Here is a 22,920-nt window from a genome sequence, read left to right on the forward strand (position 1 = left end):
GTGTGATCGAGAGACTTTCTATTTCGCGGAACAAGAATTTCATGATTCTATGGAACACTGTTTTCATTTAATTTTTCTGGTTAAATTAGTTGGAAAAGGATTGAAACGTTAAAGCGTCGCGAAGAAAGGTGCGTTCACAAGAAAAAAATGAAATAGAAAGTCTATTCTTTTCAAAATAATGATATTAAGTCAGAAATAATGCAATGACATTCTCAAATTTTGTTAATCAATCTTTCGTCCATTTCCAATTGAAACTCCTTAGTATTGTAATGAAATAGAATAAATGAATAAAGAAATGAATAAATAAATGCTAGTGAGAAAAGACCTATGACTCAATGTCTCTATCAAAATGGCATCAAGTAACATATACGATAGCAAAGACAGCATAGGACGCGAGAAACATTGTGACTCGTTGAAACGATCGCGGGATGAAACGCGTCCTTTATCGGGGCCTCTGTTTCTTTTAATTAACCCAGACAATATTTATTTTGCGTGTCGATACCCGTGTCGATAAGCCGAAGACACACGTCCGCCGGATTAGATGGGAATATTAATGCGGCCGAGAAATCGGAACACGGATCGGCGATGCTCATTCAACAGAGACGGAAAGGGAGAAAAAGAAAAAGGCATAGAGAGAGATGGTAAAAGAAATAAAAGGACAGAAAGAGAGAGGAAGAAAGAGAAAGAGAGAGAAAGAAAAAGAAAGAAAGAGATAGAAAGAAAAAGACAGGAAGAGAAAGAAAGAAAAAGAAAAGAAGAGAAAGAAAGAAAAAGAAAAGAAGAGAAAGAAAGAAAAAGAAAAGAAGAGAAAGAAAGAGAGATAAAGAGAGAAATAGAAATAAAGACAGAAATAGAGAGATAAAGAGAAATAGAGAGAGGCAGGCGCAACAAGACGGTTAATTACCAAGTCTCTCCGCGGTCTGTTGAATTACCTATTCTCCCGATTAATTATGCAACGACGGAGACGCGGCGATCGCCGGAAAAAAAGGCGAATAACTCGGCGCGAGACGGCTGCGACGGATTACGCGGCGGATCGCGACGAAAAATTATTAATCGTCCTCCGTGCGTGTCCGGCGAGGCGTGCCGCGACGAGACCGCGTGATCGAAAAGCGATCCCCCGTCTACGGTGCATTGTCGCGGGTTTCTCGCGTCCCCAGGACACTGATGTCCCAGGACAACGTGTTAATAATCAACATTATTTAGAAAAATGATGCAACAATTTACAAAGGCAGCAACTATAGCCATTAAAACACACACTATGTGATTAATTCATGACACACTCTTATATTATGATTTATAATTTATATTATTCATATTTTATATGATTTATAATTTATTTTATATATAAAAGGGTCTTACTAGCCCGTTAATAAAGAATAATAATAATAATAATAATTTATATTAATGCTCAGAGCCACCATTTGAGTGCAAAGGGTTAACAGACACAACCAACGACGCCGAAGGAAACATTTGGGAGTCGAAGCCGTTCCGGGTTTAATTTCGATGGGAAATCTGTTCGAGACGAGCACGTGGTCCAGAGTCGGCTCGGCTCCCTTTTTGCAAGAAGTCGAAATCGCGCGCGGTGCGTGCAGGCTCGCGTGCCGAGGGAAGGAGCCCCGGCGATCAATTTTTCCCGGGAAGCATGACTAACGAGGCGACACAATGCGCGACACCGCGGTTGTTACGTGCGGGATTTCGTGCCGCCGCGTGCGCGCCTCCTTTTTTTCAATCGACTTAATAACGAGAGCCGGGCTATAAATAAACGGCGTTATTTTTACGAGCAAGGTGACTCCGCGAAAAACGACTCGCGATACTCGCGCGCAGACCGACTGTGCTCAGCGGAGCTGCTTAAGAGGTCTGCTTTTTAAGTAGCCGGCCGATAAGGAAAGTTCGTTTTCTGCGTCCTCCCCTCCCCACGGGTTTTCCCTATTGTTAGCAATTTTGACCTCGTTACGCCGAGTAGAGTGCAATGCTATTCGGTGGGAGTGATGTCACTAAATAAAATCGAAATACGGGGGAAGAGCGAGATGGCGAGAGACGCGTGAAATCTTTAATCGTACTCTTTCGGTGACGCATCTAATGGTATTCATCTTCGTTTGTCGCCACGTGCCGTCGCCAGACAGTAGGAAATAAGACGACAAAAGAAGAATGCGCTTCCAGCGGTGCTTCTCGCCGACTTGCGTCGCGCGACGACGAAATAACAGAGAGCGGTTTTATGGTCTTAAATTTTCATGCTTTATTTCGATTTTAGGAGACGGTACCTTTCCTTAACCCTTTGCAAACGAAGCGATTTTAACGCGTCGAATTCCACGGTAATTTTACAAGGATTGTTACATAGCGCCACGATGAATCTTCTATTATGCGATATATATAAGAGTCGAGAATATGCTATAAAATATTTTAACCCTTTGCAATGGAATAGTGACTCTGAGACACCACTAAAATTATTCCATTACGTTTCGATATCATTTTTATTACAATGAAGTTTAGATTTAAAAATCGAGCTTCCGCTAATATAAGCATTTACTATGTACAATGTACTACAATGTACCGACGTAACCTTTCTATTCGAGTGAGATAACTATCTAAGGCATCACTAGAATTGTTTTACCACGTCCCAAGATTATTTTTACACCAACAAAGTCAAGATTTTGAAAGCGAAGCTCGGAAAAGATCCTCTGTTCGCTGGTCCCGAGAATTCGTACGGCGTTCGTTTGGTCGCTGATGAGAGATCGCCTAAACATTGGAAGAAAGGGAGTCCAAGTGGAAATTCGAGGACGGGTGGCGAGGCAGAGGTCTTGGGACACTTGGTTGCGAGAATTCGAACTGCGTAGACGCACTGAAAGAACCCGTAGCCACTAGCAGAGGAATAAAATACTTTGTTATATCTATTTCAGTCTTATTTTACTACAATTTTAAGAAAATTCTTAAACAATAAAACTATCGCATGAATCGACTTCATACGCATGAAAATGCACTTTGTTGCATAGAATAAAAATACTTTGAGCCAGGAAAATTATATCACAGTTATAGTTAAAATGTCTTCGAGTTCAAAGGGTTTATAAGTGCTTCAAAACTGCTCGAATAATAGCGAAAAATAATGTCCTCAGACAGAATATTCTACACGCTCGATTTTTTAATCCTTTGCACTCGAAGCCATTTTTACTGTAAATTTGAAATAATTTTTCTAGCGTACAGTACAATTTTATATATAACAATTTTACTCTCGCGATTCATGCAAACAGTTTCATTTTCAACAATTTTTCTAACATTAATCTTTCTTGCTATAAAAATGATTTTAAAGGGTGACAGAAAAATTTGAGTGGTGCCTCAGAGTCACCACTCGACTGCAAAGGGTTAGAAGACTAAAATAAGTCAATTTTTCTGAGCCGTAGCCACGGCGTCCCTTATCTATAGCTTCTTATGTCGCGCGGACTATGTATAACTATAGTCATCAACGATTCGAGCCGAACGGCGTGCCCCGCAGATGACAGCCGAGCAAAACAACGATAATCGCGAAACGTACTCCGGCGATCTGCGGGCTCGATTCCAGAACAGGTAGCAGAAACACGACCAGAGAGAGAGAGAGAGAGAGAGAGAGAGAGAGAGAGAGAGCCGCGCGCAGATTCCTGTTACACTGTTGCGATCCGTTTACTCTAATAAGCCGGTCGCGATCGTTCTAACGAGCTTGTTAAATCGACCGCAAAAGTCCGGGGAGCTGCCACCTGTCCGTTTCGCTGTTCACCGGGGCGGTTCATTTTTCCAGGGGTGGCGACGAGATCGCGAGGTTTCGCTCACGATCATCATCAAGATCACGCGAGACACCTGCAGTCAGCCTCATCCTCGATTTATCGCGACGGAAGCTGCGTAGACGGTTCCTGTCGTTTCCAACGGGAATGTTTAAACAAGAAGGATGGTTTTAGAAACCCCGGCCGTTTCCGAGTCGCTGCGCTCAACAACGATCGCTTGTTTCGGAAACAAGGGACGCGCACGGGGACCGCCCGCGCTGGCATTGCGCCAGAGAGCCGACCGACGACTCTGCCGATCAGGAAACCGAGATAAACTCCGGCTGAGAAAATTGTTTTCATGCCGCGACTAAATATACTGCGGGGCGCTTGAAGCCTCCTCTCTGTTTGTTGCTGCTCTCGCTAACTGGCCGCGGAGGAGGTCTCGCGGACTCTTTGAAGAACCGGGGATCGGTTCGGCCATCAAACCGCGGAATCTTATGGAGAACCGTGGACTCCTCGGTTTCTGGAAAATGATCGCTATGGAAAAGGATCGTCGGGAAATTTGATCTCGAAATTGCTCCTTCGAGATTTGCTCTTTGAATTTGCTCTTTGAAATTGCTCTTCTCGCACGGTTAATTGGGTGGCTCGTTAATTGCGAGCTGTTATCTGCCCGCCGCGTTCTCGCTTTTGAACGAGTGTCGAGATAACGCGGTTGTTGCGCACGCCCGCTTCATCATCATCGTACCCGGCATCATCCATCACTTTATCGATGGAAACGATACAAAGTTTCTCTCGGCCGTGTTGCAACTCGCGCGGCGCGAGGTGTATGATGCGTTAATAATTAAGTAGGTACATTCTGCCGGGAGATAGTTGTACATTTACTCGCGGCGGACGTGATATAGCGAATGCGTGTTTATGGTGCAGATTGCTATATTATAAGACTACTTACATGTATATTGTAGAGGAAACGTATTTAGGTTGTTTTAGGTTGTTGTAATAGTTGCTTGAGCTGTGGTTTAGTGAAAGAAAAATATTTCATTTGACGATGATGAATTGAGTTAATTGATTATGGTGAATTTTGATACAGTTATTAGTATATTAATTGAAACCGTTATAGCCATATTAATTGAACCATTGTCTTGGTTAGATTTTTATAGGTAATGAACTATTTTATTGTTTAATATTATTTTCCATTTAAAATACCATTTTCCATATAAAATAGCATTTATGCCATGAAAATTATTTCAGATTTACAGTTAAAATGGCTTTGAGTACAAAGTAAAAATGGCGTCCAGTGCAAAGTAAAAATAGCTTTATTTGCAAACTAAAAATCGCTCCGAAAAATCGAAAATCGCCAAAAATTGTCGATCGCGATCCCATCGATGTCAAAACCGTTTAATCAAGTCCGAGATGCGTCTCCGTCGACGCCGGATCCGCTGTTCCGTCTGCGGCGCAAGATCCCCGATCGGCTTAGCCCGCGGATGCGTGTTTGATGTCGAAACAGAGAGCAGACGAGAGAAGAGACATAGAGGAAGGAAGAAGGAGAAAATCGGACGAAAACAAGCCGCGGGCCGTAAATCTTGGTTACTAACTTCTGTATGTTATCTGAGCCCGTTCGGGGCCGCGAGGAAACGTCGTAAAAGCGGGCGGCGACGAGCATCCGCGGGGCAGATGAGAATCACAAGCGGGAGAAGAGAGCGTGTGTGCTGGGACCCGCGTGAACCGCCGAATGCGAGCGCGCATAAACATTCGCGCGCTGATGCTCGCGGAATAGTTGGCAGAGCGCCATTAGGGCCGCCGCGACGATTCGGCACTGCGCGGCGTTTTGCTTCGTTTCGGTGGATGTCGAGGCGCTTCGATGCTCTCCGAGGGTCTGCGATAAACTGCGAGGATCTGGGAGGGTCTGCAAGGCTTTGCGATGCTCTGGGAGGGTTTGTAAGGTTCTGCGATGCTCTGTGAGGGTTTGTAAGGTTCTGCGATGCTCTGTGAGGCCCTACGATTCATTGTAAGACTCTGTGATTCTCTGAGAAACTCTGAGACGCTCTGAGATTCTCAGTGATACTCTGCGATTCTCTGAGAAACTCTGCGATTCTCTAAAAAAATCTCTGTGAGGCTCAGCGATGTTTTGTGAGACTTTGTGAAGTTCTGCGATTCTCAGCGATGCTCTGAGAAACTCTGCGATTCTCGAAGAAGCTCTGCGATGCTCTGCGAGGCTTTGTAAGGCTCTGTGATTCTCTGAGAAGTTCTGAGACGCTTTGTGAAGCTCTGAGATTCTCAGCGAAGCTCTGAGATTTTCTGAAATCCTCTGCGATTCTCTAAGAAGCTCTGCGATGCTCTGTGACGTTTTATGAGGCTCTGAGATTCTCAGCAATGCTCTGAGATGCTCAGCAAAGCCCTGAGATTCTCTGAAACTCTTTGCGACACTCCGAGATGCTCTACGATTCTTTGCAATGCTCTGCAATTCTCTGCGACCCTTCGCGATCCTCTGCGAATCCTTTTTAATCCTCTGCGACGATTCGTAACTCATTGCGACGATCAGTAATTCCCTGCGACGCTCTGCGCACCGTCTGCGACTGCTCCGGAGTCGGTTCGCGTCGACCCACTTGCGGACGCGACGGATGTTCCACGGAATCGCACGCACGCGAAACGAGTCTCTCGGTTGGCGCGGCTCCAAAGCCGCCCTCCTCCCCGGGGCCGGCAGTAATTCTCTCGATTCAACGCCCGGCCTGCGAGAGAGAATCACTCGCCGTTCCACGCGGCGGCCTAACGACGTTTATGTACGCGCATAACGGCCAGCTGTTATTACCACCACCGGCCAACCAAAGCAAACCGGACCACTCGGTGATAAGATATTCGAGGGTTTCGCGTGCTCTCGCCGACTGATATCTTCGCCGAGCAGCTTCCGGGTGCTAGACTCGTTTCGTACTCTGCTATGCAATGCTCTGCTCTGCGCGGCTCTCTTAACGCGTGATACAGAAATTCGCTCTACTGCTGGCGATGCCTTCACCCTTAACCCTTTGCGCAATGCTTTTATATGAGATTAGTAGCGACTATGATATTTTACGATAATTTTGGGTTGGCCTTTGGATCTTTTTCGTGTGACGTTGAGATGGTAAATGGAGAGATGTAGGTGTTAAATTTAATGGAAATGTGTTTATGAAAATGGAATTTTAGTTGAAGGGGGTTAATGTTAAAGGGGTAAATTCTCGGGTAAATAGTGGGTAAAGGAAGCTACGGATATTCTTGGTTGAAGCGACGTGGGCACAGCTCTAAAAGTTCGCGTTAAACAACAGTGTTCCAAGAGCAAGGAGGATGACGCACCTCGGCACCGTCTCGTATGATACCCATTGTCTCGCGCGATACACGCGGCCGCTGACGAATATAATTAAAGAGACCGGGCTGATCGTGACCGTGACGTAGCCGCGCCGAATACTTTTTCCGTGATTAATTGCCGCCGCCTGATTTCATCGCGAAGAGAGAAAGAAAGAGAGAAAGAGAGAGAGAGACCGGCTCCGTCAGACGGATCAGATACGGGAGCGGTCGGCTGATTGACAGCGCAGGCCGATACCGCGCGACTACTCGCGCGGCGGAATCGGCCTGTCGGTGTTGCCCCGTTAAAAAACCACCGCCTCGGAACCGAGGACTATTAATAGATCCCGACGGGAAACACTTTTACGGTAGCCGAAGAATCTATGGATCAGATAAGACGGGGTCTTGTAATTTCTGCAACGAGATAATCGTTGCGGTCCGCGGAGATCGGTTTCTGCCTCGCCGGAACGGTCCCGGGGCTCCGCGAGCGGCCGCTCGCGCAGGCCGTTTCAACGGAACAAGTGAAAGCGGGACCCCGTTCGCGAAAACTTTATTGAGAGTGAAATTAACGTGCGAGGCGTGGCCACACACGCGCGTGTCTGTGTTCCGCGATAACAAGAGAGACTTCGATCGGCGTTTATATCGCGGCCCTCTGCTCTCCTTGTCCCGCGACGCTCGCGCGCGCGCGCGCGAAGGAATTCGCGCTCCGCTCTCCGACGTACCGCTTCCGGGTTCTCCAATCAACACGCGTGCCCGACACACCGTCGACCTCGTGGAACGATGCGCGGAATGTGACGCTCGTTTCGCGGCGCATCCGATAGCGGGGCTTCCGTTATCTCTCTTTCGCACGGCAATGTGTCGGGAACCGTTCGCGCGGGTCTTTTAACCGGACTGACGCTTCGAGTCAAGCGGATCCGTCGTCTTTCGGAGCTGGACGTCGAACTTAAGGCGAATGGTGAAACGATGTCTCGTTTTTCGGAAGCGAAATTCAGCTTTGTTCGGTCGGAAGAACGTACCTTTGAGAATGAAATATTTTTATTTGGTCTGAAAAAGGTTTTAGGTGATATTTTAAATAGTAGTGAAAAAGGTGTTGAATATATATTTATTCGCAGTTCGGAATTTATTCTGTAGCAATAGAATAAAATATTGCTATTTTACTGAATTATTAGATAGAATGCAATTATTCTGGTGATTTGAAATAAATGGAGAACATTCATTCGCTGCGATACATTTTCTGATAATTTAACTTGTTCTAAATAATCTTTATCAGATCTACTAATATTTAAAAAATTGTTAAGAGCTATTATCTGTAAGTCATAAAATTCAATTTTACAATGTATAAAATGTTCCAAGTTATATAAAATAGAATCACTGTAAGTCTGAAGATTTTGGATTTCCATTTAAAATGGCACCGAGTGCAAAGGGTTAAAGAATTGCCAGAAAATAGGCATGGTAAACTACAGTGTTTTAATGTTGGTGCTAGTGTTAGCCACGATTCCAAGATTTTCCGGGATCGCGCGACGTGGATCTCGGCATAGATCTCGGGCATGGTGGTCGGCGCGGGCCGTTTTGCCAGTCGGCGGTGCGCGCCATTGGTATATCGTTCTGGTTTCGATGCCGTTTTCACCGCCGCCGTATTTTTTTCCCGTCCGGCCGATCTCTAACTACTGTTTCTCGGCGCAGTGTATCGCGTTACTCCGATCGCCGGTGTGTAACTTTATAACACGGCCGACGAGAGAGAGACTATTTCCCTCTTCGGCTCGCAGACCGCAACGTTATTACTAGGCACCGGCGAGCAAACACACGATTTCGCAGTTAGCCGGGCCTACGAACGCGATATATTTCATCGCCGGGCAATAGGAAATTGCCGGGCCCCGTCGTCGGTCTCCCGTACCTCGCCCGGTTCACCGTTCAAGGGGAAATCGGGTATAACCGGGCGTTTCACTAAATAATTATTCAACGGACACTGTAAATCAACGGACGACGGTATCTCTGGCAGGAGCGAGCGCGTGCCGGCCGCGTGAAAATTGCTATGATCCTACGCGCGGATTCCATCTTTTACCGGGGAATCCGGTGAAAGCAATTACGGGCGTCGCGCGCGCACGCCGCCCGGCAATTGCCGGCTGACGTTTCTATAAATTCGCGTTGCCCGTCCCGTGATATCGTTACGATTCCATCCGGGTTAACACGCCTCGCCCGATGCCCGCAATCATTCCCTGGGAACCTACTAATCTCCCGGCGCCGACTGCGTCCAACAGCGATCGCTTCCGACTGCGAGCCGCGTCGTTGGATGCTTGTTCTTCTCTGCGCTCTTGACACTACCGAGTCCAGGGGGTGCGAAATATTAGGGTGTAGGTTCTATTAGGGCGTAAAGTTCTTTCCGCGCCACTTTATGTACGACTTTCAGAGTATGCTCGATAAAAATCATAACAGTTCATATATAACATCCACCTTAAACAACAAACATCATCCATTAATTTCGCATTAAAAAAGTACGAAACTTATGAGACACCCTAATAGAATCGCCGCGTTCCTAGGATCGCCTAAGCGCCGACGCAAAGTTCACTTAATGCTCTTTGCACTCGATTTCGCACAATTGTTTTCGACGCGCATTTGAAATTCGTGTACTTGCTTTACGGACTTTCATGTGTAAGCAACTTATTAGACTTTCCGATTCGATGTATTTATGGCAGCTGTTCGTAGATTCGAGCGGAAACGGACGTTTGTTCGGAATAATTACCGTTGGGAAACGTGAAAATTGAACTATGTATGTCGGTCGTGTTGTCGCGTTTTAAATCAAAAAATATCCACAAATAAAGAAATAAAAAGTATCCACAAATAGAGAAGTCAAAAATATCCACAAATAAACAAATAAAAAATATCCATCCACGACACCAATTACTTTGCCAACATACTTAAAACCTACGAATCCTAATAAAATAAAGAGAACGTAATAGATCATCGCAAAAATTAATAAAAAATTGAACCAAATAATTCTGTCAGCTATATACAGGTATCGAGACTGTTAGCTATTGTCTAGTGAAACTGTTGGCTACATTGCCGTCGAATCGGAATGGAAAACATCCGGAAGAAGACGTTACGAGAGTCGGCATAGTATGAAGCCGTGTCTGCCGCGGTTAATCTAGAGCACGTTTCCTCTGAGCAACCCTGTAGAGCGCCTAAGCGCGGGCCGGTGATTCAACCACTTCTTCTTTTACCATGAATGGTATGGCATTGTTCCACGCTTCCGTGTAACGTACACAGAGAGAGAAAGAGAGAAAGAGAGAGAGAGAGAGAGAGCGATAGAGAGAGAAGGGAGGGCGGTCGTTCTCGCGAGAACACGGCCGAACGTGCGCGCACGTGCATAGGCCAGAAATTCTGCAGAAGTGGCTATCGCACGTTTTCCACGGGCGCGCAACGTTCGTGACTGGTTTTATCGCCGGCGGGGCCCTTCGTACCTCGGCACCACGGAGTTACACACGGTCATTTGCGGCGATCGCGCCAATACAGAACTCGCAAACTCGCGCGGTTCGAGCGCTTTTCGAGGCGATTTGAGCGCGCGTTTTCGAAGCGGTTCGAGCGGACGTTTTCATCTGAACGATGCCCAACAAATTATCGATCGCCAAGACGACCAATTGACAAAGGCGATTTCCAGCGAGAGCCTACAATCGAAGCGCGAGAGAGAAGATCGCGAGGGTACGTCGCGCGTGGCCGCGGGTCCGCGGCTCGCCGCTCTCAAAGCGACGGTGTTTGCACAGCTTCATGGCGGACGTGGACCGAGATAACACATGAAAATAGTACGCCGGCGAACGATAACACGCGTTCGGTGTATCTGCTCCGCGGCCGGCAGCCAGCCGCCATATTGAATAGCGCGAGCACGCGATTGCGAGCGGACTCGGCGAAACTCTCTCGCGACGGTGCACCACCCTTTTTGCTTTGCCCCGTCGTCGGCGTTGTTGCTGCACTACCGTTCAAGGGGGTCACGAGAGGGGGTGCGGGAGGTTCTCGCGCACGTTACCACACGATAATGATAACCGGGTGCATTGAATCGGCGTCGGCGAGGTCGTTTACACGCGCGCGCGCGCGCGCGTACATACATGGACGCGTCGCGGGATCAGCGATGAGAATGACGTTGTTGGCGGTGTTTGTTGTTTAATCTTACCTAAGCAACATGGCAGAGTCACTTCACGGAGAAGACTGTCGATGCTCGAACGCTATATCGCTATCATGCTGCTGCCAATCGGTGCTCTTCGCGGTTTCAGCCTGAACTTCTAACAGCCACCTGAAAGAGAACATTGAAAGGCGACACGTTTTAGTCGTTCTTTATCTTGCGGTTTTCGGATCGGCTCTACCCGCGGGCACAACCTCCGAGGGAAGGGAAAAAAGGAGTGTCTCTCTCTCTCGCGTGTGCGTTCGCCACGTTCGATTGAGCTGTTCCGGAGCTGACGACCGGCGCGCGCGCGCGCTGTCTTTTCCCTCCGTAGCGTCGCGCGACGCTCGCGCGGCTGAGAGGATCGAGAAACCAATTAACTCGAAATTAACTGTTTCGAATATTAATTTTGGAAGCTTCCGCAAAGGAATTTTCTTTTTGATAAATTATTGATCGACTTAAAAAATTAAATAAATTCTATCTATTTCTAATTTATTTCTATTGAAATAAAAGAGTACTTGATTCTTGTAATTCATAACAACAATATCACAATTTTTTAAATTTTACTTTTGCTAGTGCACAAATAATGTTGGAAGGTGCTAACATAATTTTGGAAGGTGTTAAAATAATTTTAATGGTGACTTAAAGTCACAAATTGCAAAGGGTTCAAATTTAAAGGTATATATTTTATTTTCGCATATTTGGAGAATTTATTAATTTATTAAAACCTTGATATATTTATAAACGACTCTTTATTCATATTTTCCAAACGCAAATATAATTACCAACTTAATTTACATTTACATTTACATTTAATTTACATTTTTATTAAATACAGTAAATATACTTATTAAGCACTGACTCCGTCCATACCATCTCCATAACGTTAAGTTCTTTATGCGTCTCGAACGGTTTCGATCGCAATTAAATATTCGCCGAACAGTTCATTAATCCTCGATCACGGCTTTCTTCTTTTTTTCCTCTTCGCGATGGCGACACACTCGCGAGAAATCCTCGTGAAATTGCGCGTGTTCGCGATAGACTCAGCCGTCAGAAAGTTTCCGGCCCCGGCGAGATTCAACGATCTATATTTGGCCGGCCGATATCCGAAAGAATGTTAATTAATATCGGATGCAGAACAACAAACAAACCCGCGTTATATTCTCGGTGCTCGCGGTAACTCGGTAAACAATTCCTCGGATATCGCGAAGCGAAAAGTGTATCTGACCGGAAATTTTTCTACGTTCGAACAAATTATTGCGCGCGTCTTTAACCTCGTTTCGCGCCCGCGGCACGGCCCGGAACTGGATAATTAATGCGGTTCAAGTAACGTTAATATTTTTTAATCGACCCTTAACTGCTGCCGCAAGACTGCGGGATCGTTAATAATTGCGCATTGTGCGGCTGCGGCGATAATGGAGTTTGCAAGAACGCTTTTGTTTAACTTGGATCCCTTAATTATTGAAATGGAAGGTAAGAATAATTAATTCTGATCTTTATTTAGATAAATAGTTTAATTATAGTTATAGACAAGGGTTGAAAAATTTAGTTCAATAGTTACAGATAAGGGTTGCAAAAATTTAGAATTTTGCAAGAAAAATTGCGCGAGAAGTGAACGCTTTTGTTTAACTTGGATCCTTTAATTATTGAAATGGAAAGTCAGAATAATTAATTCTGATCTTTATTTAGATAAATAATAGTTTAATTATAGTTACAGATAAGGGTTGAAAAATGTGGAATTTGAGTATAGTAAAAGTAGGTGCAATTTCTAAGATTTCACGGAGCACTGTTCACATTTCCAAAAGAAAGTAATTAACCGGATAAAATGCTGTCTCCTGCAATTCGCGTAATTCTTTTCCCTCAGTTAATACCCCTATTGTTCGCGTTCCATTTTATCCATAAATTCATAAGATCCGTAAGAAAAGAAACCAGTCCTCCAACAGAGCGGCGCCTGCAAGGGTAGCTTCCACAACAAAGCGCGTAATCCGAGCTGTCTGGCGAATTAATTACCGTGGTGCGCCGCTTCATTTAGTATTTCAGAATTTAAAATTCAGCGCATTTTAGCATTTCAAATTTAGCGCATTTTAGAATTTAGCACATTTTAGATTTTAAAATTTATCGCATTTTGGAAATTAAAATTTAGCATTTTAGAATTTAAAATTTAGCGCATTTTAGCATTTTAGAATTTAGAATTATTTAGCATCCCCTATTACAGCGAATTCTAATCGCGACCATAGAGTTCATGAAAGCGTACCGATCATCGATTTCCACGGTGGAAAACCGTTTTCACGCGAGGTTCTTTGTTGGCCACGTGTGCGAAACACACCTGCCGGGGCGCGTGTCACGTTCATTCGCGCCGGCCGACGTTGGCGCGTTGCGCGCTCGTAAACGTAATCGCGAGTCAATTAAGGCGACACTCACGGATTTCTAATCGGTCGGGCCATGCGAGAGAGCCGGATTATGTCAGCCCGCCTGGCACGCCGACGATTTTAATCGATCGATCCACGCGAGACGCGGCCAACCCGTTCGCGCGCCGTGTCTCTCCATTCCGTTTTTCCGCGGCTGCCTCCTTTTCCCACCCTTTTCCTCTCTCCCTCTCACTCACTGTCGTTCTCTTTCCCTCGCTCTCTCTCTCTCTCTTTCGTTCTCTTTCCCTCGCTCTCTCTTTCTCTTTTTCGCTCTCTTTCTCTCTTGCTTGCTCTCTCACTCTCTCTCTCTCTATTTCCCTCTCTTGTTCGCTCTGTCTCTCTTTCGCTCTCTTTCCACGCCAAGCGACGGTTTACATTTACGTAACGCCGCGGACGAGGATCGGGTATTAATTACACCAGCTGCGTAGACACGCGGCCCTGAGGAAAAGTTCGAGCGCGACGGATCTTCGATAGCCCCATCGATCAGGAGGGAAGAGAATCGAGGGAAGACTTCTCGCTGAGGGATAAGCTTTCGAAGTCTGTCGACTTCGGACGCGGGACACCTCGATTAACCGGCTTTGTTGCGGATCATGCGGCTAGGATGAACCGAGGATCCAGCGGATAATCGAGAATCCGAGCCGGGAAAACTGGTAAGCTTGTTTAGGTGTTGCGTTGGTATTTTGTTTAATAAGCAAAGCGAAGCTTTATTCGTTAAATTTGTTATAGTAAGTTTTGAGGCAATTGGCGCAGTTTAGCGATGTTTTATTAATATTTTTCTTGAGTTCTTGTATTACTTTATATTAGGGTTGGAAATTGGAAGAATTAAATCTGGTTGAAATACATTGAAAAAAGTCGATTATAATTTTATTCGAGGAATTTTTTTTGGAATAAAATTTTGTAGGAGAAATATTTTGAATAAATTTTGATTTAAAGAACATCTCTAATAAATTCAAATATAATTTTATTCCAGGGATTTTTCGAATAAAATTTTATACGAGGGATACTTTGAATAAAGATTGATTCGAATGATATCTCGATGAAAATCGAATATAATTTCATTCGAGGAATATTTCGAATAAAATTTGTTCCAATTAACGTCTCAAATAAATCCTGCAACTATAATTTCACTAAAATAATATCCCAAATATATTCCATCCAAAAAATACAAGGAATAAAATTGATCACGAAAAACATAGCGAATAATAACTGGCAGCCCTTATAAACACTCTGTCTACCCTCCAGCTACATTAAAAAAGCACCCAATCTCCAAAGCAGTTCCCTGACTGAAATAATAACGAAGAAGCAGCCGCCCGCTCGGGATTAGCTCTTCGCGCATAGAAGATACTGGACCAACACGGTATCCTTTGGTATCATCTTTCCGTAGATCGGCGGCAAGATAAACAGTGTTCGAACGCCGAAAGATATGTCTGGTGATTTTTCTCGGTGTCGGTCGGGCCCCGTTTAAACGACGGCTACTACCGACGGTCCCCCCACGGTGGATCTTAATTCACAGTGAAACCGGAACGAATGCCCCGTAGCAGCCGTAACGAGTTGCCACGCTTCGATCCCGAAGGGAATCGAGTCGAGTCAAATCGCGTCTCGTCACGGCGAGCCGGGCGAACCACCCACATAGCACTGGAAGGCAGAATACGTAGGTGATTTCACTGTTCCGGCAACCAAGGCGGTGTGCATCGGATAAGAGAGAGACAGGGAGAGAGAGAGAGGGAGAGAGAGGAGCCGGACTCCAGATATAGACTTCTGCTGTAGGTAATAGTTCGGTAGTGTAGTAGTAGTAGCGCGAGCGGCAGGACCGGTAGGTTTGGTTTACGTCAAGTTCGTTGCGGCCAGCCGGTTCGCCACTTTTCTTCTTCTTCGTTCTTCCTCCTGCTAATCCTTTTTTCCGACCATCGTTTTTCTTCCTTTTTTCCCCTCCGCTTGCCCCCGCTCTCTCCATCGATATTTCCATCTCGCTCGTGATAACCCGTCCCGGTTCTATCCGTCCACGGTTCAACCCTTGTACACTGTACCTAGCATCGCTCGTAGCGAATTCGAGCTCGTTATTCGATGTTCGCGTCCTTTTTTTGTTGCGTGGATCGCTTGATTATTTGTCTAATTGTTCGACGATTTTTGTGTTCGCTCGCGTCTGATCGTGGAAGACCAAAGCTACTTGAGATATTCGATGGGGGTATTTTAATTGGTGGCTTTTATTTTATACTGATTTTTTTTGAAATTTTGAAAATATTTCAAAGTACTCTCTGCAAAGTTAATGTATCCTTTGCAGAGTTGAAATACCCTTTAAAACTGAAGTAGTACTCTTCGAAATTAAAGTAGTACCCTTTACGGAATTAAAGTACTCCCTACAAAGTTAAAGTACTCTCTGCAAAATTATACAGAATTAAAATACTTTTTACAAAGTTAAAGTACTCTTTACAGAATTAAGATACTCTTTACAAAATAAAAGTACACTCCACAAAATAACAAAATCCTTTGCCGTACCAAGAATGAAAATTAAAGTGCTCTCTACAAAGTAACAAAATCTTCACCATACCAAAAAAATTCCAAATCGACAGCATCCATCTCAACCACAAACTACCCCACTCTCTACGATTCACGTCACAAGCTTCCTCACAAATTTAGCAATGAAAAATGTCTCGTCCATAATCCTAGCTTTCCGTAAATCAAAAACCACCGCTAAAAATTCTCGAATAAAGATGCAAATAATCTAAAAGGGTTCATCGTGGATTCGCTCGGCAGCTATGCAAATGTTTTTAATGGAGGTGGGGAGGGGTGATCGGCACCCTCGCGGTAGTAGTTCGAGAGAGCCCCGGGATCGCTCCCCGTCAGCCACCGCGCGGGAATGGTGGGAACGAGAAAAGGAAATCTTCGCCGCAGAGAGGAGTCCTCTTTGTAGATACCGACGACTTTGATAGAGGCGTGTCCACGTCGACAACCTACCATTAGGATGAATAAGCATATCTTTATGAGATCTGGGCAAACGAGCCTCTTCTATCGGCCGCGGCCTCCTCTCCTCTTTTTTCTCTCTCTCTCTCTTCCGGACGGAGCGACGAATCCTAGAATCGCGCGGAGAACGTTCTCTCTAAATAGGAAAATTGTTGGCTTGGACGTATCTGGTAATCTAAATTTTCTACGAGCGAGGACTGTTCCTCGAATCGACAGTTTTCCGGAGGACGTTCCACGATGGAGCGGAAAAAATAAAAACTGCGACTAAAGCGACGATTTTTAGGAGAATTAAAAATTACTGGAGTTGGCTGTGAGGTACGATTTATTTAATTAATTCTATATTTAAGGTACAGTATCGGTTAGGCGACCAATGTGGGATCAGACTTTAATTAGGTATAAGAAAGGCTGGCTTTAATAGGACATATAATAAAATTAATATTCGATATATTTATAAATTTATTTTATTGAATATATATTTAATCGTACTATCTCGTATGAATATATATTTAATCGTACTATTTCCATCCCTTTTTTTTTCTCTAAATTTCTTAATTATTTGAATTTTCGTCTTCCATCAATTCTGCTTACATAATCGTAAGAATTAGCAAAAAGAGAATTACTTAAACAACGACCAGTTCATATAGCAAAAAAGTAGGTAAGAAATACAATCATTGCAGACCGCGTCGATCATTCTTGCTGTGGTAAGTAATGTCAAGAAAAATGTGGCCAAAATGAAAATGTGGTAAATCCTTAAAAATCGCACTTTAATCCTCCTTGCACTTTAATAAGAGAGTTTCTTGCCCAATTCGATAAATATGGTTGCCGATTATTTTTAATAAATCAAAGCAAAATTCGAATCCTCTGTCATCAAAATCTGAGAACGAAAGTGAAAAAAGAAAATTGGAATATCTCGCGATATCAAGAAAATAATTAACAATTCCAAAAAGACATCAAAGTGCAAGGGTTAAGAAAATCTTGAGAACGTCGTCCTGGCTAGGCGGTAGCGCACGCGATAAACGCATAAAGATCCCAATCAGTATCGGGAATCGGTTTCTTGTCGCCGCCGGTCGTCGGACAGTTTGCAGAGCGGCCGCGTGATTGTAAACTCCTTTAAACCGCTCTTTCATTATCCCGGCTGGGAAAAAAAAGTGCGGCGTCGATTCCGTCGAAAGCGTAAAAGAGAAACGCGAGAGAACCGAGAAATCAAAGAGCGCGTCGCCCAAGAGAGGCCGAGAACTGGACTGAACGAAGGCGCGCGCGCGCGCGCTCCCTGCGAAGTATCAATTGTGAGAGCCGTGTGTGTCTCTCTCTCTCTCTCTCTCTCTCGCCGTACAGCGAACGTTGTAACCCAACACGCCGGAATCTCCATTGCCGGGACAATATCCATTATTATATTACATCATTGCGTAATCGACGTTTACGGTTTTATAGGACCGGCCCTCTCGTCGCGTTAGCGTCCAACAAACTCGGAGGATCGGAGCCTGCTCGGCGGTTACCGTCGACGCTCGTGGGATTACGCCCCGGTCGGGTCGCGTCTCCTTTGCCAGACACGCTGGCAGCGGCCAGGATTTCCCGGTATTCGAGCGGGGCCGACGCGACGCGGACGTGAAAGGGAAGAAAAGCGGCGGGTTGCCGGCTTCGAGCGATCCACGCTCGATCCGATCGATCCCGACGATGCGCGACCAAACAGCGAAATTCACCGCGCGTTCGATCGCGTTTCGCTGCCATCAGGCTTTGCGGAGAAAAGGTTCTTTGCTGTTAGAAGTAAATATAAATTATATCAATAATGATATTAAAAAATTAGAAAATTGAAATTGAGTTTGAAATCTAGATTATAATAATAATAAAATTTATATTAATAGCAATATAAAATTAATACTAATATAAAATTAATAGTTATTGGAAATGGGTGTTTAAATACATTTAAACTAAGGTGTAGTTTTAAATAAAAGAAACTTTATTTTACGGTGCGTGAGGAATCTCTTTTCTATGCAGATGCTTTTCTACGACTGGCCGTGGCCTTTCCGGAACCCCGAAAAAAAAACTCGGGCCCCATCGTAATTCGAAACTGTTATGCTTGTGCCTCACAAGGCCAAGCACTTATACGAGGTGTATACATATTTTCCTATCTTAATTTCCATCGCTTCTAAGAACATTGATTTGTTTTTGTCCATGCACAAATATCGTATTGTGGGTAATACGTAATATTCCAATAATAGTAATATAAAGTTAATAATAATATAAAATTAGTAATAATATAACGCCAATAATATTCCAGAAACGCGCTTCATACTCGAAGAAAAAGAAAACGAAGCAAAATTCTCGCCCTATAACCGCGTCCCTTTCAGACTCCTCTCCCTCGAATAGCAGGGCAAGGGGTCAACAGGTGTCACCTCGAATCCCCGGCGACTATTTCACTTTCTTTACCCATCGGGGATCACCGGAGGGGGTTTCAGTTAGGCAAGCGAGCGCGTCATTAAAGAGTTAATACAGCCCTCGCAGGGTCTCCACCTGCTCCGATTAACGACCGCGGGAGGTGTTCCTTTCATAAATTTCCACCCCGGCCGCGTCTCCCCGCGTCGTCGTCGTCGCTAACCCCTTTGGGCCCGCGTCGCGGACCGAGCACGGGGGTTAAGCCAGCCCGTTTCACCAGAGGGAACTGGTTCTAACGGAGTTTTATGCCGCGCGTTGGACCAGTTTTGCGGCCGTCAATGAAGTGCACTGTACACCGTCGCGCGAGTGCATTTCAGCCGCGAGCGCGCTCGGAGGGAATCGCGGCGGGAGGGTTTTGCCGAGGAGAAGAGAGGAGAGGAGAGGAGAGGAGAGAGAGAGAGGCTGGTGCACGCGGTGCACATTGCCCAGCGGCGAGAACCAGTCATTGGCCGATCGGCCAATCGCGTCACGGACCAAAAGAAGACGACCGCCGGTCACTCGTTTCGAATGGTTCGCCATGAGTCGATTCGTGCGACGACGATCTCTCTCTCCTCTCTCGCCGTGCGACTCTCTCTCTACCGCCTCGATCGGCCGCGTCCCATCCTCGCTTCTTATCGTGTATGCACCGCACAGACGCACACACGCTCGCGAGCACGCGATTCACCGCTCTCCGTCTCCTCTTGCTCTTTTTCTCTCTCTTCTCTCGTTCTCTCTCGCTCTTCCCCCGTCCCCTGACCCTCCGCTCTATCATCCCCCTCTTCTTTTTCTCCCGATCGTATCAGTCCCGCTCTCGCTCCTTCCATCTCGTTCGCAGTCGAGCTCCGTCTGTCGCGCACCGCTTCTTCGTCGATCTTTCTCTCGCGGCCGTTCTCCGCGGGTCCCGTCTTCTCTCTCTCCCCCTCTCTCTCTCTGTCGGGTCTCTCCTCATTGCAAAGTGCCGTAATATTCTCCTGCCGGAGTTATTTTCGTCGCGCTCACCGAACCAGCTCTCCCGAGGCGGCATTGCACGAGGTTGCCTCTCTGCGCGCATTGTCTCGAGGCCCCTGCCGGAGTAACTGGATTTCCAGGCTAGCAAGGCGATCGCCGCCGATACCGGCGATCTTCCCACTTCGCCTTTGTCTTTCGCTCTTCCGTCTCCTTCTCGCTTATTCCCGCGAGCACTCGTTCCCGCGAGCTCTCGCTCGTTCGCTTTCTTTCTCGTCGTCTACCGCGAGAGAGCCGGCCCTCTTTCCCTCGCGACCGCCCTTTTTGCTATGGACAAAGAAAAGGGCGCTTTCGAGGAGGTCCTCACCGCTGCCGCGACGCGACGTTTCGAACGGGTATTTTTGAAATTGGATCCTCGAAGTTGAAATTAGCTCCGCGAAGTGTGTTCTGCGTAAGTGTGCGATGGATAGATTGGTTTTGTTTATTGCAAGCGGAATCGCGGCGATGAATTGGCATCGGGCTATTTTTCCTTAAATTTTCATATAAATCGTGGTATTTAAGTAATTGAACGCTTCTCGCAAAACGAGAATATTTAATCGTTCTAATAAATGTGGACACAGAATAAATCTAAATTCTCTTTTTCTTTTAAGAAATTATTACAATCGAAAAGGTGCTTACTATTGTGATTACGATGAAAATGGTACGGCAAGGGGTTAATAATTATTTTCGATTATGTGTATAAGAATATTTCACGTAAAACAAAGTTATTGTTATTATAAATGGTGTGATTCTTCGCGCGGGATTCCGGCAAGGTGTCTAAAATTCGTCCGAATTCGCGGCGGCCGAATTTCGCCGTTCGTTGCGCGGCTATCGACGCAGAAGCGTACGGGGAACGGCTCGGTAAACCACAGTGCCGCTTTTAGACTCGTTAAATACATCTGCAGATCGTTAATCGGGGCCTGAATGAAAGGAACATCATGATCAACCGAGACAACCGTGCTCGTAGTCGTGTGCACGCCGGGGACACGAACGTGTGTGCGCATCTCTCTGCGCGAGCGAGCGAGCGAGCGAACGCGAAACCGACCGCTCGCTTGTTTATGCACGTGTGAGTGGCACTCGTTACTTAATGCTTACTTATGTCGGCGCATTACTCGTTAGTCATTACTCAACCATCGTTCGCGCTGCCGGCCGGCACCTTCATGTTTCGTCGAAAGTCGAAAATTCGAGGCGCTGACGAAAACACGAAAATTCGGGGCGCTGACGAAAGCCGATTGTACCACAGTCTTTGCTTCGAAAGTCTTCTTTATGGTTTTCGACTTTGCGATATTTTTATGGGTAATTTTATATTAGAGCAGATGCGGGAGACTTAGTTAAGAAAAGTTTTGATTTTTGGATTCCAGTGTTCAGTAGATTTTTATGTTAATAATTGATCTTGCAGTGGAAATTATGATAGCGAAGAGACTTAGGATATTTGTGTAAAATTCAGTGGAAATTGTTAGAAAATATTGTTTCCTTAATATTGTTAATAAATATAGCTTCATTCGCTATTTCTTCTTCCTTTTTGAATTTTTCAATTATTCGTTCAATTACGCGCGTCCCTTTTACTAAGCACCAAGTGCACCAACTATATAAAAATATCACACTAACTAATTCTTCTCACAATTCTATAAAATCTAACATCAACTCTCTTAAAATCCTAAACTCCGTTGCAATAGTCTCATAGAAGCGTTCGAAACACCCAAAAACGGATCATTGCCCAACGAGCACTCAAGATAAAGAATCTATTATGCGCTAATCTAATCCACGCGCGATAAAAAACCGGACTACTTGGGAACGAGGATCTATCATCGAACGAATCGTAAGTACTCCTCGTCTGACCAATGGCGGTCCGTTTCCCCTTGGCGCTTCCCGCCCCGCGATTTAAAAACCGTTTCCCTGAAGAGCGCGACGCGCCGTCTGATGATCGGCTGCCTGGGAAGAGCAAAGAAAAAAAAAACTATGGAATCATGATCGCTTGCATCATCGCCGGCGACGTTCTATTAATTATCCCCCCGCAGGAACGGGGGGTGGGGCGGGAAGCGAGAGGCGAGCGCGCAGGTCAATCGCGGAATTTCAGTGGCGTAGCCGCGGCTCGGAGGTAATTGCGGCGATTAAGCACCGCGATACTTTAACTTGACTGATTAATTAGAAAGCGCGCGCATTTTTGCCTGGGTTTCCGTCGCGCGGAGAAAAGCCAGGGCCAGCTCGCTCGCTCGAGAGTCCGAGCGACTCGGGATAGTATAAGCGACTCGTTTTGCCTCTGATTTTATCCGAGATTACGTTCCCGCCGGATTATCGGTTCATCCGACTAATCGATCTCGCCGCGCGCGATTCGTTGCTCGTTTTGCGGCTCGCGATGTCCAGTGAAAACGTTACAAAGCGTCGCGCGGTATAACGAAACACAATTACGATAAATCGCGAGCATTAATTGGCATCGGATGAACGCGATCATGCGCCGTTTAACCGGGCCGATCGTGGAAATCGGCGGTTTCCTGGATCGGTCGATTCTACAAGAGATCCTGGCGGATGAATTGTATATTCCCCACCGCCGTCCGCGATTTATCGCGCGCGCGAACAATTTACCCTATTCCAAACTGAAATTATGCGCGAACGACGGTATTTTTAATCGACCCGCCCATTAGAGGATATCGGTTTGTTTGCTTGTTCCGCGTTCGCGGCGCTGCTCGGTCATGTGCCCAGTCATGTTACGTTGCAGTTATTATTCCACATTTTCGCGCGGCGGCCGAGTCGCTATCCGCGGGCGGCGCGGTGCTCGGCCCGCCGCCAGCTCTAATAAAGTTGTAAATAGCCTTTTTAAGAGGTGTCGAGCGCGCGCGCGCGCGTGTCACCCGGCTTTAATCCGCCTTCGTTATTACGCGCGGCTACTCTTCTCTTTTATCCTCTGTTCTCTTCTCTTTTATCTTCTGTTCTCGTCTCTTCTCTCTGTTCTCTATCGTTTCTACCTCCG

The 22,920-nt window shown here is 45.8% G+C and overlaps 1 protein-coding gene across 1 annotated transcript in view; it reads right to left on the minus strand.

The window, feature by feature from the left end:
* LOC144474357 (receptor-type guanylate cyclase Gyc76C) overlaps positions 1-22,920 on the minus strand; it is a 92,672-nt gene that overhangs the window by 64,295 nt on the left and 5,457 nt on the right. The window contains exon 2 of the mRNA XM_078189119.1: positions 11,200-11,319. The gene's annotated coding sequence lies outside the window, so the exon portion shown is untranslated. The remainder of the gene's footprint in view (positions 1-11,199; positions 11,320-22,920) is intronic.

Source organism: Augochlora pura, chromosome 8 (assembly GCF_028453695.1).
Source record: "Augochlora pura isolate Apur16 chromosome 8, APUR_v2.2.1, whole genome shotgun sequence".
NCBI lineage: Eukaryota > Metazoa > Arthropoda > Insecta > Hymenoptera > Halictidae > Augochlora > Augochlora pura.